At 41.1% G+C, this 15,631-nt stretch overlaps 1 long non-coding RNA gene across 1 annotated transcript; it reads right to left on the bottom strand.

Annotated features, from left to right (window-relative positions):
- Positions 1-4,122: 4,122 nt before the first annotated feature.
- On the bottom strand, positions 4,123-15,396 carry LOC113972915. The gene is made up of 3 exons (XR_003536071.1): positions 15,384-15,396; positions 13,428-13,431; positions 4,123-4,251 (listed from the first exon to the last, which is right to left on the bottom strand). It is a non-coding gene; the product is annotated as an uncharacterized LOC113972915 (long non-coding RNA).
- Between the last annotated feature and the right edge of the window lie 235 nt (positions 15,397-15,631).

Below are 15,631 nucleotides of genomic sequence, written 5' to 3'. Positions count from 1 at the left end.
GTTATCTGTCAAGCTGTTGGAGTTTCCCATTACATTTTTCAACCTCATAATTAGATAGATAAACTACAGTCAGTCACTAGAAAAAATCATAGTGTTATCACCCATGCTAAAATCTAAATAAAATAAAATTCACATAGTCTATTCTAAAAATAAGGAAAACGTATTCCATGAGGCTTTGAACATCCTTTTCTTTGTGAAAAAACATCTTTGTGTTCAACAGGCATTTCTTAATATGGGGCAGGTAAGGTGAAACATTTGTCAACAGATACATAGTTGTAACTTAGCTTTTCCTCTTTACAATAAACGACGATGAAACACTATGGATTTAGGAAGTGACAGAGTAGTGTTCATAATTTATAATCTGGATGATAAGCCAATAATGCTGGACTGTTCCTTATTAACCCTCTGTTCTGGCAGATAATGGTTCAGCACTGAGCACTGTCATGTCAAGGATGCTATGGCCTCTGCAGTCCTGCACATCTACATGGGCTTGGGAATGCAAAACATGGAAAGGCTCTCACTGGGTTAAGCAGTCAGAAACTCTCCAAGTGCTTCCATAATCTGCTTACTGGCTAAGCTGGTTGGGAAGCAAGAGGCTGAGATCTTGCTGACCTTCCTCAGTGGGGTCATCTCAGTCCACACAAATTTCAGAGGGTCTCAGACTGCACAAAGGGGGCATGTTAGCCCTGCTCAAAATTATTGCCGCTGCATCAGAGATGTGTGGCTATCTCATCTGCGTGAGCATTTAGAAGAAATATGGGTGTAATGATGATGATGATAATCTGTTGTTAGCTTGGAGAGTTTCACAAAACTGACAAGAGGCAAATAACAGTAGCAGGAAAAAAACCCCAAATGTGCATTTTTCAGCAGAAATGATAACACCAAATTCAAGTAAAGGCCAGAGATTTCTTTTCCATGATACTTATTGAATGGCTTGAAGCACAAAGTTTCCCATACATTGTATTATATTTATATTTAAAAAAAAATATAGGTATGAGTGTGAATTCTAGGGACTGGCTGGATGGAGGGGGATAGAATTATGCCTCTGTCTTGAACATATAGTGTGATACGATGCTTTTTTCATACTTGTTCAAGTTATCACTGAAAATATTCATTATACCACCTTCTATTTCCTTAATTTAAATATTTATTTATATTTCAGATGTGGGTGCTCTCGTGACAATTTACTTGGTGTGATATTACATCTTTTATACTTCCTTTTGCCTTCAATGAGGAAGCCACATCCAATTCCAGAGGTTCCTAAGGCCTGGTTCTACTAGAAAATATCAAGGCAAAGAAGGCATTAAGTATTTTGGCTTTTTCCATCACCTTCCCAGAGACAAAGGTGTGTCTCACGAGCCTGTAATTCCCTGACTCCTCCCTGTTACAATGTGTGAAAACAGGACTGATATTTGCTTTCTTCCAGTCCTCAGGATCCTCTCCCAATTGCTATGACCTTCCAAAGATGGGCAAGGTTGGCCTTGCAATGACATTGGCCAGTGCCCTAACAGGCCCCACGGACTTGGGTGTGTCCAGTTCCTTGAAATGTTTCCTAACCTGGTTCTCCTTCACAAAGGTTAAGCCTTCCTCACTCCAGACTTTCCCACTGGTCTTGGGGACCTGTGATTCCTGACGGCTGGTTTAACCTGTAAAGACCAAAGAAAGAAGGCATCCAGCCTAGCTTTTTCTATGTCCTCTGTCACCAGGTCTCCTGTCCAATTCCTCAGCAAGCCCACATTTTCTTTTGCTCCCATAGATACACTTGAAGGAGCCCTTCACTTCACACCCCTTGCTGGATTCAGCTTTGGAAAGGTTTAACTGTCCACCTCTCTTTCTGTCTGTGCTGTATTGCCACAGGGACAATTTGCATTTAACCTTAACAGAATATTCTAGTTCTTTTCAGTAGTTCTGTATGATTTTCTACAATGATTTTATATTATTAGTATACTCTACATTTTATTTATTTTAAATTGGCACCAAACTATGGACAGTTATTTATGTGTGAGTGTTTGAGATGACTCCTCACTCCATTAAAGGAACTTGCAGAAGCATCAAGTTGTTACCATGTTAAAGGTAACTGTTATCATTATTTATGCTTAATATATATGTTCTTTTTCTAGGATGAAAATAAGAGACTATAGGATGGTTGGAACTTCTTCCTTCATATGCATTAGAATTTATCTGCAGAAATATTTCTGAGTTTGGACTCTTTTTTTTCCTGTCTTTGAAGTGGTTTTGTCCCTACAAATAAAGTAAAAAATAAAATAAAATTAAACATTCTAGCATTTATATTTCTTGTCATTTTCTACAGGGAGTAAACATTATCACAGAGTAATGAACTTCATACTTGTAGGAGGTCAGGGGAATAGACCATCAGCTGTGTCTGTGTTGCACTAACCAGGCATGGATGACTGCTGTGTCTCCTGAGGGCTTTCTGGAGTTTATTGACATCTCATAGTGTTTCCTACAAGATGCATTTCTTTTCACTGCGATGCTGGCTTGACTAATTCCCAACCCAAATGCCTTTGGCTGAGGCCGCTTTTACCCCTCCCCCTTCAGTTGTTGACACTGTTGACACTGCAGTAGTGTTGCTGGTCCTTATCTTCCCAACCCTGTTTGCAGTGGACCTTAGTGAACAATGGCTGAATTGGGGGCAGAAAATGAACTGGAGAAAGGGAACAGTGGAACAGAGTAGTGGCTCCTGACTTGAGCAGGACTTACTTAATCCAGCTTTGCATGAAAGTGGACTATTATGCAATTATGATTTTGGGTGCCAACTACTTCTGGAGAGGGTGAGGAAGTAGCCACAATTCCAAGATGTTTTGAAGGATTGTTGTTTTTAACCTACTGAGCCTCTTGATTTTTCCTAAGAAAAAACAATGTTCTTGTGAAATGAAGTCATACTCTATTTCTCATTCTACACAGAAATGAACAACCATCATGTATGGGTAGCGGAGAATGAGGACAGATTTCCATATGTTGGGACCCAGGAATGACGGAGTTTGTTTATTTTTAAGCTGGATTTGGTAAAGATTTGTGAAAGATTGATTAACAGTTTTACGGTAATTACAACTCCCTTGCTAATTTAAAAGAATCTCTGTGTCTTACCCTGTTCACCCTCAGAAAGAGACTAAATTGTTTGTGCTAGTAGCAAAGTTCAACTCTTCCCTCTCTGCCAACTTGCCCAGGCACCACTACAGAGCATAGCTGCTGACAGGTGCCCCTGGGGAAAACCTGTACATGCACACACCAGGGAGGTTCAGCATGTCTCAGTAGGCATGAACAGCCATCTGCTATAGTTCTTATGCTTAAACAGACATCTGGCTCTTCCAATATTGCGTCCCCACCACCATCCCTGCTCCCTTCCAACCTCTTTTTCTCAGGGGTCGCTAGTCCTCTCTTTCTAGCACTTCAGCAGTACATGTTGGACCAGGCTGTGCTAGCATGTACTCCTTGCAATCACCCGGGGTCCCCATCAAGAACAGACACAGATTTCCCCTAAAAACCCAGTGTGATGGGAATTACTGTTTTTTACTGATCCCGAGTTAGTTTAAAACTGGAAGATTCACATTTGAAGAGAAACATATGGATTAGTGCTATTTATTAATTTATTTTTAACCGTTTGCAGATGTTGTTACTGATATTCTGGTTTCCAAGTCCTGACATAGTAAAAGGGCCTTTGTTTGCAGACACTTCACTGTTCTGATATGTTTAGTAATGTTCTTCCTTAAAATCCATTGGAAAGAAAGCATTATACATCTATGAGTCTGGTTCAATTGAATTCTAATAATAGCTTCATTTCAATAATTTCCTGTTTCTAATTACAATGACCAAAGCTACACACTGGTGTCTATTTTCAAACACTGTATATAATTTATGACATTGTTTATATAATTTTATAGAGATTTATATATAATATTATTTATATGTTTGTGTTTTCACTTCTCTTCTAGATCTCATCAGACAATTTACCAGATTCGAATTTCCAGTTGATTTCAGTAATCTTTGTATTTCTATGCTTCACTTTCCTGGCACCAAGAGGAAAATTAACAGCAAAAAAAAAAAATCAGTCATACAACCATTTAGGTTGAAAAAGACCTCTAAGATCATTGAGTCCAACCATTAATCCAGCACTGCCAAATCCACCACTAAATCATGTCCCCAAATGCTACAGCTATACATCTTCTAAAGACCTCCTGTGATAGTGACTCTGACACTTCCCCAGGCAGCCTGCTCCAATGCTTGACAATCCTTTAAAAGAAATTTTTCTTAATAACCAATTGAAACCTGCTTTGGCACAACTTGAATCCTATTGCTTGTTACTTGGAGACTGGCTGCTGGCTACAACCTCCTTTCGGTCATAGAGAGCAATAAGGTCCTCTCTGAGACTCCTTCTCTTCAGGCTAAACACTCACAACTCCCTCAGCCACTCCTCATAAGACTTGTGCTCCAGATCTTCCAGCTTTGTTGCCCTTCTCTGGAAACTCTCCAGCATCCCAATGTCCTTCTTGTAGTGAGGGCCCAGAACTGGACTCGAGGTGCAGCCTCACCAATGCTGAGTACAGGGGGACAATCACTTCTCTGATCCTGCTGGCCACACTATTTTTGATGCAAATCAGGATGCCATTGACCTTCTTGGTCACCCGGGCACATTGCCAAGGAAATGAAACAGCCCAGCAAGCAGGCCAGTGTAAAGAGGCAATTAGATCGAAGGAACAAGGACAAATGAAAAAGAGTAATTCCCTTTCTCTTTTTGAGTGTCTTTTAGGCATTTGTTATTTGTATCCTCCCACACTCATTTTCATATTCAGGTAACCCATTCAGACTTGCTGCCTAGCTAGGTCACTCTTCTCTTCCTCCTCTGAGAGATGATTCCCTCAAAATATTTTCCGTTTTGCAAGGGCATTCATCTTTTACATTTACATCTTTGAAATCTTAAATTCAGTTATCATTTAAAGCTCCACCTTCCATTTCTGGCCAAATAACTCAAAAAGTCACTTCTCAGGCTGGATCTATGTCACTCTATTCTTCTAATCCATTTGACATGATTTTTAGTTGACTGCTATGGACAAAGCAACATGAAAGTAAGCTGTGTGATTGAAAGGCATCTTTCATAAAAACAGGGGACGCAACCTGCTCTCAGCATTTCACTGAGAGCGCTGTGCCATTAGCATGTGTTATCTCTGCTGGAAAACAGTCAGATTGCTTTGCCAGGTATTCCTGTGAGGGTTTCTTTCTGCCAAATCACAAAGAAATGGCAATGCTGGGGCCTGGCTTTCCTTGAAAGACAATGACTGCCTTGTAAAGTATCTTATTTCTGAGGTAGTTAGAAAAAGGGCAGAGTTTACTCTGTAGTGCCTATTTCAATACCAATTTTTATTCCAAATACTGTTATTTCATCTGTTTTCCAGAGATCAACCCTATAAAGTGAGGTGATTATACAGTGTAGGCCTCCTTTTGCTTGGAAGACTTATAGCTAAACCTAGCTGTCCTTACCAACCAATTAAACCAATTTTTTTTCCTCTTCAGTGCGGATAATACAATATCTTCAGTGCAGAGCACAGAGTTTTTTCTCTTTCTTTTGTATAAACTTCACAACTCAACTCTACTTCTTCAAATTGCAGATTAAGCTGAATTAATCATAGAACATATAGGAACACCTTTGGAAAGCAGGGCAATTGCACACACAATTTTATTTCCAGGATAAATGTTAGCTTTTTTTGCTGCTGATGAGAAGACTAGCAAATCACGTGATGCTGCCTATCTGGCTAAAGAGGAGACACAGGGTATGATACCTTAGGCATGCAACTGAAGCATTGAGGATGCGTGTGTTCCATGTTCCCCTTAAATAATCACTGGAGATAATACGTGTATCTCCATGCCATGTTGACCCAGAGAGTTAATTTGGGGCAGGATTCCGGGACTGGAATCACCTCCCGGTTCAAGCATTTAGCAAAGAGCTCTGGATTTTCAGGTCCTCTTCATTCATAAGGGAGACCAAGCACAGGGAAGGGCAGTGTCCTCTGCACCACTTCTGCGGTCACAGTCTGACTTTCCCTCTCTCTTCTCTCTCTCATTTATAAAGTTTATTCTGTCAGACTATACTGATAATAAAATCCTATCCAGGAACATGTTTATCTGAACCTCCTAATATTCCAATCCTTCTTTTTTTCTCCTTGCATCCCCACAGTAGGTGTTACTGGTGCAGACATCTATGAAGTGTGGAGGAATTCCTGGGTATGTGTGTAGTGCTTCTAGTGTCTCCACAAGTCACATCAACAACACAGTTAAGGTTTTCTAGGCTACACAGTAGGTTAGAGGGATGAATCTGTTCCAGAGAGATTACTGAAGAGTAAGGCTTTGCATCCTCATACTCTTGAAAAGTGCTTGCAGTGACAGTTCTGTCCTTTTAAAACACTCTAGTCTCCTTTTATTGTTTTCTGTCAGCAGCGTTTTTCAGATGTGTCTAAGTGAAGACTTTTGCATATTGACATTATATATAAATTGGATATATATATTGGATGACATGATGGCATGAAAAACAAGTAGTCTGAAACTATTTTTTGTTTCCATAATAGTAAGCCACATGATAAAGTAGGTTTTGCAAATCTTTGAGTTGGGAATTGCAGATCAGATTCCTGACACACTCCACTTCAGTCCCTGCAATGGTTCCCTGGAAGATCTCCAGAGGGCTGATGCAGCAGAGGGAGGCTCTGTTGCCTGCAGGGTCCTGTCCTCTCTTCAAGAATACTGTGGTGTCACCAGGCACACCCTTGCACTGCCTGAAGGGCAGAACTGATTTTGGGGGCTCTGAACAACCCCGTTGGTGCAAGAGGAATGTGACATGCTGCTTTTTTATAATGTAGGTGTGGTGCCTGGTAGTGGGTGGTTTTCATCACAGCCTCGAGCCTCTTCTGAGAACCGAGTAGGGGAACGAAAGAGTGATCAAAATGGAGAGTAGGCATTGCTCACTGCTATTTTTACTTACATCGTTACCAGCTGCCTTGCTTGTCCTGCTGAGTTGTGCTGAGTTGTTTGAATTAATGGGAGACTCAGTGGCACAGAAGGCAGAATTACAAGACATGGCAATTTGTACAAGCAAGCAGCCGTAAACGTCATTGTCAAGTAGGCTAAGGATGGCACCATTGCTCACATCCAGCTTCTAGAGCAGTACAGTGGAGTTAAGGGCTGTTTCATTCTGACACAAATTTTGGAACAATAGTCCACTGTTCCTGAGCATTATCTGAAATCTAAATAATTCTAAGTGATTTGGAGAGCAATCTGAGTTTGGGTGATACTCATGGTATCTGTCAAAAGTTTGTTCCCTACTTATGAGAGTAATGAGTTAAAATGGGAGAAAAAGAGTCCCTGATGGCATTCTCATCACTCCTGGACTCCCTGAATGGAGTTATTTGAGCACAGACACCATGGGCACAAGGAAAAGTGTTGCAAACTGGTCATTAATAAACTTACACTGGGAAATAAAAGCTTTCTAATTACATATGGTATAAATCCTGAAATAACTTCCAGCTGAATGCAGAAAGCCATCTGCTTTCAAAGCAGAATTTAAAAGATATATGGGAGGGATGAGATAAGGTAAGTAGGTACATCAGCTGCCTTACTTGCAATGACTTAATATGTTGGAATTTATTTTTCATGCGATAGTCTGAATCATAATGTAAGTAACTCCCCACACATGGCACGGCACTAACTTGCCATTGGACACATTCTGTGCCAGTGGTCCTTAAGGCATGGCAGTATATACTCTGGTGGGGAGGTTCACCCTAGTGAATAAGCAGGAGGACAAGATACTTTTCAAGGATGAGTGTTTCAGGTTGAACTGGGAAAGCCAAGGTTTTCAAACTATACTTCTCTATGTCAGGTGAGTACCTGTGTCTTCTGTTTGGCTCAGCAGAGAGGCTCTGAGCAAGTTTCTTGGGTCAATATGACCTTGCAGACAAGGCAGGTGGGGAAATAGCTGGTTTGAAAATCCTCCCATTGATGAGATGGGAGATAAAACTCTGAGTAGCTTAATGGGGTCAGGCTCTTTCTGGTTGTGCATAAGGACCCCAGAGGAAACACTGTCACCCTGGGGAGTGGGGAGACTGGGTGAGTGCCTGTACAACACATGTGCTGGGGATAGGCACAGGAGGTTGGGCACCTCTTCTTCAGGGGTTACATCTGCTGTACAGTTCTAAATTCAAACACCCATGTAGCTTTTGGGAAGGAGATATTTTTATTATTTCACACGTAATGTTCCAGATATTTCCAAGACATCGCACCAGAAAAAGGTCTTTCCTTTACCTTCTGGCTGCTCTTCTGCTGGCTACATTGGAAGGACATTCTCTATAATAAAATCATCTGAGCATCCCAAATCAAAACAGTGCTGGTATTTGAGGACTGGAGACAGTGGTCAGGTTTTATGCTTGGACTGGTGCAGTTCAAGCCCCTGGAGTTGTTTGCCACAATGGTCTGAAAATGTAACTGCATGTATGGCTCTTGTAGTATGTTTCAATCTTCAAGTAAATAAGATATAATCATATTTCCTTTATGTGCCTTTAAAGCCCTAATCCCTGCAGGAATAAAAGGAATTATTTGGTAGATTAATGTAAACACTTCTTTATATAATCAGAAGTTTTATGTTTGGGCCAAAATATTTATGTTTTCCATCAGTAGGAAAATACATAACAGACACCTGTCCATTATTAATCATCTTTATGTTAAGAAAACCTTTCATTTATGGTTACCAAGTACATATTGTGTGATTAGACTATTTTAACACATGATGAATGAAAATTTTACCTCTGTTCTGCCAATGAGGCAATTTTTATACTCGGATGATATTTATATTATAAATAGCACAAGCTGACTGCATTAATGCTAATAGAATCATTTGTTATTGCTCTTTCAGCACTCCTCCTGAAAGCTGGCTTCATTGGATTTAAATCCAGCTAGAGCATTTGCTGAAAAGGTATTTATGTGCCTTTAACACCCACTCTGTGCTGGCATTGGGGTGCCAGTGGGAAGCTGTGTCTCCCTGCCTGTGAGCTTCATGTGGGAACAAATCAGTGTCCTTTCATGACTTAAATTAGAGTATTTCTCCCCTTCTCCCCTCGCTGATTTGAACTGTGGTTTTCACGGTAACCTTCTAAATAAAGCTTGGAGATACCTATGTGACATCTCCTTGACTGTTTTAGGTATCCAAATTTCCATGAGAGCTCCAAGTCTAATAAGATGCTATGGTAGTTATACAAAGGCTGCTGGGTAATAGTGCAAAGTATGCTGCTGGCATGATTAACTCACCTCAAGCTCTCGTCATCACAGAAATACATTTCTATTCTGGAATCCATTTCTACACTCAACCCCTTCAGCAAACAAAACAATAGTTTCATGATGAAGGCTGAAATTACCCTCTCGTGAATAAATTTCCAACAGTGCTTAGGGCTGTGTGAAAGCCTGATATGAGTGGGGATACAGAAAATCCCAGTGCCAGACCTTTCTGTGGACCTCCAGCACCATCTGGCCCTGTCCCCTGGCTCATGGGGAGTACGAGGTTGCAGCCTTCATGTCAGCATGCTTTGCTTTCCTTCTCCATGGGTAATAACATCCTACACACACACACAGAGCCACAGGCAGAGGGAGCTGCATTAAAAGCACTCCAAGGAGGGCCAGTGGCCTCTCTGGGGCAGCACTGCCACCTGTGCCAGACCCTTGATGCATGGTCATCACCAGTCCCTGCTTGGTTTTCCCACTGGGCTGCTGCCAGGTTCAGAGCTGGGGAAGAACCAGCCACGCTTTATTTACTGTATGCTAGTCAACCCCTGTTCTCAAATGCTAATTTCCTAATACTTTTTTCCTGTGGCATTTCCCATAACATGCCTGCTTCACTAATTAACATACATTCACTGCTTCATTAATTAACATACCTTAAAAGCATGCCTGCATCAGCAGAGACACGCCACAGGCCTGATTTCCAGCCCTCCCGAGGCACAGAGTGTTTGATTGCAAACTGCGTCCTACCAAGGGCTGGCCCGAGGCAAGCTCACCGTGGGGGCAGGATAAGCGAGAATGAAACTTCAGGGAATCTTATTTGAGCGTGTATATACTCAAGAGTCCCCCTGAATCCCTTAGGTAGTGGCAAAATCCTGCCCTACCAGAAGTCAGAATGAGATGTTATAGCTAGATGTTATTCTCTGTCCTTTCCAACATCCTGGGCGCTGAGCTGGAACCTCAGCTTCTGGTACCCTGGGATCAGCATCAAAGTGGAACCAAAGGGGACATCTCCATCCTCATTGTAACTCCTGCAGCCTGCTCATCAGGCTGAGAACAGTGAATTAGGTTTCTGGTAGCAGGAGATGGCATCTCCACCATCTGGAATGAGATCCCAAACAATAAAGCAGAAGCAAAACTATGGAGAGCTGAGATCCTAACTTTCTGTATTCAAATATCTTGCTTTATTAACTAGTAGAGAAATAAATACGAAGCAGCCAGTAGTCACAAAGGCACTTGTTCAGACCATCTGCAACAGAGCCAGCATTGAAGATAGCAATGAGTGATGTAGACTCTCTATTGCCATTTTCTACGCTATGGTTGATGGAAGGAGTTGAGCAAGTTGGGTTAGACACCTGGGCATGAGCTGTATGAATATGTCCCCTCTATCCTCAAACTGCAGAGACTGGAGTGTGACCACCCCACATTTTTGCAAGTCTGATCAACTCAGCGCTTTCTTTGTGGGAGATATGAAAACTTACCTTTGTGACATAGCAGACTTTGACTATAGCATGGTATTATCGGAGACATGGAGTGAATCACCATCTCTCTGTAAAGGGGATATATATGAGGAATAATGGGAACAATACTTCAAATGGAAAACAGCAACCCTGAAACCAGCAAAAGTGTGGTGCTGTGTTCCTGCTCTGTAATGCTCCGCTTACCAGAAACCCATCTGCATCCTTGCTTTAGGGGTCCTCTCTCATTTGGACTCCAGACACTTCCCTGCTTTTAATATTTAGTTTTATGGGCATAGATGCCCAGTGACAGTCAGAATCTAATTACACATCCTTATTTAGAAAGATAATATTTCCCAAAATATGGTACTTGAAATGCCTTGTATAGTAATGAATGGTTTTGGTCATTCCTAGATTATAGACATTATAATTATCACACATCATTTTTCTGATAGTTGGAAAAAATCTGTTTGTTTTTTGGAGGGGAGGAAGGCGGCCGGCAACTTATTTATATATATTGGTTTGTTATGCTGAGAAAAAGAGACATACAAGAGCACAAAGTGTCCCATTTCACTTTTTCTGTCTCCTCCTAGGTTATGCATTAGCTGCCACTAATCACAGGTCCCTTTCAGGTGTTTCAAAATTTCTCCCTCAATATAGTTGATATACAATCAACATACATTTCATAATCAATATCTTGATAAAATGTGTTTTAGGGTTATTTCTTTCTGAATAAAGCTTGCCATTTTTTTAACACTGAATCAAACTTGCTGGCTTTTGCAATTACGTCACTAACCAGATTTATACAGCAGCTAAAGTAAACTTAGAGAATTATTTTATCATAGAATCACAGAATGGTTTGGGTTGGAAGGACCTTAAACGTCGTCGAGTTCCAAATTCTCTGCCATTGGCAAGGACACATTCCACTAGACCAGGTTGCTCAGAGCCACATCCTATCTGGCCTTGAAAACTTCCAAGAATGAGGCATCCACAACTTCTGTGTGCAACCTGTTCCAGTGCCTCACCACCCTCACAGTAAAGAATTCCTTCCTAATATCCAATCTAAATCTACGTTCTTTAAGCTTAAAGCTGTTTTAGCAAGAAGCATCTCTAACCTCTTTCATGTTATTTTTTTTTTAGCTCTGTTAGAGCAGCAATAACAAAACACTCTTTTAGATGTTGCTTTTGTTCTTTAAATCATAGTATACAATGGAATTGAGATGAGTCTACATGGACCATTATTCCATGCAATATTAGCTTACCTTGGGGGTAAGTTCTGAGCAATGAAAAGTTCAAATAAATAAATTGCAGCCCACAAAATCTTCTTATCCTTCTATCATGTTATTCTCCTCCAAAATCTCAGCTGATTTCATGGTCACAACTTCAATATCAAGATGTCACCAAAGCAACAAGTAAATTTTTTTTTTGTGGCTGCAGAACGTGGCTTCTGCTTTTGTGCCACATTACACTGACTCACACTTACCTTCAGCCTCTCTGTGCACCCAGTTCACCCAAAATCTCTAGTGATAAACTTTTCTGTAATATGTACAATATTTCTCATGGGTCTGGTGTCTCTAAACACTGATATACCATGCTCACTCACTCACTCACTCATGGCTAGGCTTCGCGAACGAAGATTTGGAAGGGCTCTAACCACGTTTGTTACAAGCGTGCTGATGGCTAAAAAGGCCAATACAAGATAGACACGACCAGTTGCAAAAGGCACAGCAGAAGGACTCCTTAGGTGGTATATTCTGCAAGGCACGATTCTTTCTGCATTGTCTTTTCTCCTCAAGAGTGATCCTGCGTGCTTTCTCAAAAGCATCAGCAGCGTTATAGATGGTGTGTCTCCAGACCTCCCGATTGGAGGCCAGAGTAGACCAGTTATATTGATCAATATGGTCAAGGCTGAGGTGTTGTTTCAGGGAGTCCTTGTATCTTCTCATTGGGGCCCCTCTCATGCGGCAGCCAGTGGCAAGTTCACCATAAAGCATGATCTTGGGGAGGCGGTGATCTTTCATCCTTGAGACGTGCCCTGCCCAGCTCAGCTGTGTTCTCAGCAACATGGCCTCAATAGTTGTGACTGCTGCTTGTTCTAGAACAGACGTATTGGTCACATAATCTGATCAGAGGATGTTTAGGGTTGTACGGAGGCAGTGTTGATGGAAGCATTCTAGGAGTCGCAGGTGGTGGCGGTAGACGTTCTAGGAGTCGCAGGTGGTGGTATGCATCATCCTTAATAAAATACCCATGAATAAACAGTCAGGCTATGACAGAGATTTTTGAAGAGGCTACTGGAGGTTTCAAGTATTGCTTTAAAACAAACCCATGGGATTTAAGTAGAAATCTAGTACTTTACTTAAATCCATTAATTTTAACCATACTGCCAACTTCCATCATTTGTCATTAAAGCTGTATGACGTAAAAGCTCATCTGTCCAAATATTTTAGCTGTGGTTTTGTTCCCCATTTTATCACTGCCCAGCAAGTACAGCAAGCCTCAGAAGCTTAAAAATTAAGATTCCTGAAGACCTCTGAAACTAGAGATAAGCAATACTAGCTCTTGTCATAAGACCTAATTAACTGGTTTGAAATAGTGCCGTTCCTTGACACTAATTCCACCCAAGGCGTGTGTGTGTTCAAAAGAAATAAACAGGTAAAGGACAGCACCACAGCATTAAAAAAGGATCTCTCAGTCTACCTCTCTTAACTTTGAAGTTGATGTGAGCTTGCTGTTGACATTGTGGTAATGCAGATGTAAGTGAAAAGGTGTGTACGTTTTCAGACCACCGTTGTGGGAAACGGGGAGCACTTCTCAGGGACTCCCAGATCCTGTGCCTCCTCTCCATCAGGTCATCCTACCATTGCCTCTGTAGGGATGAAGGTGACAGGGAGGCATTTGGGACCCGTGGTACTCACCAGTTCATTAATGGCAGGTGTCCTGATTTTGGTCAGAAGAAGCTGTTCCAAAGAGCCTCTTTCAAGTGCCTCTAAATCAGGCTTGAAATTATAGTTGTGAAAACCTTCATGAGGGTTATAACTGGAGGATCACTCAGGCAACATGGGAGAGGCTGAAGTGGTGAGGGCCAGCCCAAATCTGCAAGTGGAAATGGAAGGCTGTCACAGGACCACCTCACAGGTAATAGCCCATGTGCCCTTAGAAAGGGTCTCAATTCTTTCTAGAGACTTTTTTTTTTGTAAAAACAAACCATTTTGTATTTCTGCATGTACCAAGCGGATTATAATATTCCTGCCTTATGTCTTGGACCTTAATTATCCTTTCAATCTTGTTCTCAATCACTTTAGTTAATTCATTCTTTAGTTCTCTTCGATATTCAAAGGACATGTCTGTCAGAGTAGATAAAATGAAGCTGAGGTACTGATTCAAATCCTGACACGTAATTATCCATCAAGCTTAAAGGAAAGTGTGGGGAGAGGGAATTTAGGGAATGTCATCTGTGAACTCTACCAGGTCATTCGAGCATAAGGCCAGAAAATGAGCTTCATGGTCCTCTACATTTACTAACAAAAATATGACCACTAGCTCCAAAAAAGTCATTCTCAGTGCCTCCCTGTGGCTGGGCTGTTTGCAGTCACCCCCACAGTAAATGTCCTGTGTGAATTTTGGGCAATGTGCTTGGATGCATGCTTCATTTTGGTTGTAGTTCAGCATGTCAGATGTTTCTGCAAATTTAAAAGTGTCCATCTTTGGGTGTGGAAGTGTGTTTTTACAAGTTGACCTGTTAGCTCCTGGAGCTTCTTTCTGTGAAGATAATTTCTTATCCTGTGGTGGTCTTGTCTGGATGAAACATAAGTGAGCAGAGGTACTGCAGAAATAGCACACTCCACTGCATAACTATTGTCAGCTTAAAAGGTTTATGACTGCTGTCCCAAAAACTGCTCCTTTCTATAGACACATTCCAAAGAGCCTCTTTCAAGTGCCTCTAAATCAGGCTTGAAATTATAGTTGTGAAAACCTTCATGTGGGTTATAACTGATGGTCAACTCTTTTCAGATGCTACCTGTGAGTCCTGTGTTTGTGTGCAGTGAGGTAGAGGGGATCTGGAATCTCAAATGTTGTAAATCAGGCAAACACGAGCAGATTTACACAAGCTAGCCATTTGGGTGAAGGCCATTATACTTTATTTATGTAATTATTTACTTCTTTCTGAAACTCATAAACACTATACATCACTCTATAATCATTGTTACAATAGATAATAAGTGGTACTTTCAGCTGGTGGGAAAATCACACCAGTACTTCTGAATCTGGAGCTATACAGTGAACCATGCTGAGGAATCGATCTGGTTAAAATCAATTCAATAAAGAAGATCCACCTAAGACTCCGATCAGGGTCATTTTATGGTCCCACAAAAGCTGTGAAGGCAAAACTGAGGAGATAACATGGGGCTGGGAGTGCTGAGAGACAGGGCAGAATGGGAGCTGTCAAAGGGAACTTTTGTCAAATGGCAACCTGGCAGGAAATATGGCTGGTGTCATCAGTAAGTAAATCAGCTGATAAGTTATGGATAATCTTTGACCTCAAATGTGCTTTCAGTAAACCTATACATCTATCTAGTATAGGCTTAAGCAATTTGACTGCACCTGACATCAATATTTGACTGGTGTGACCAGACCTGCCCAAGCACATTGCACTGGTAAAGGATTTAGGATTACATGTTATTAAGTTAAGAGGCAACATATGAAAGGGAAACTAACATTTATTCAGAGTTAACTTTAATTTTTACAAAAAAAGCACAGGTTTTAAGTTCTTAAGGCTCCCTGGGTGTTTAATACATTTTGATGGTAAATTACACATTCCAAGATTTTCTCTTTCTTATAGTGATGTGGGTCTGAGGGGAGATTAAAAGTTGTATTTGAGGACATTGTTATGTAATTAGACT

This window comes from Neopelma chrysocephalum, unplaced genomic scaffold (genome assembly GCF_003984885.1).
Source record: "Neopelma chrysocephalum unplaced genomic scaffold, ASM398488v2 Primary Assembly neopelma1_23b, whole genome shotgun sequence".
NCBI classification, from domain to species: domain Eukaryota; kingdom Metazoa; phylum Chordata; class Aves; order Passeriformes; family Pipridae; genus Neopelma; species Neopelma chrysocephalum.
Note: the sequence above shows the minus strand (reverse complement) of the source record. Positions and strands in the feature narration are given on the sequence as shown.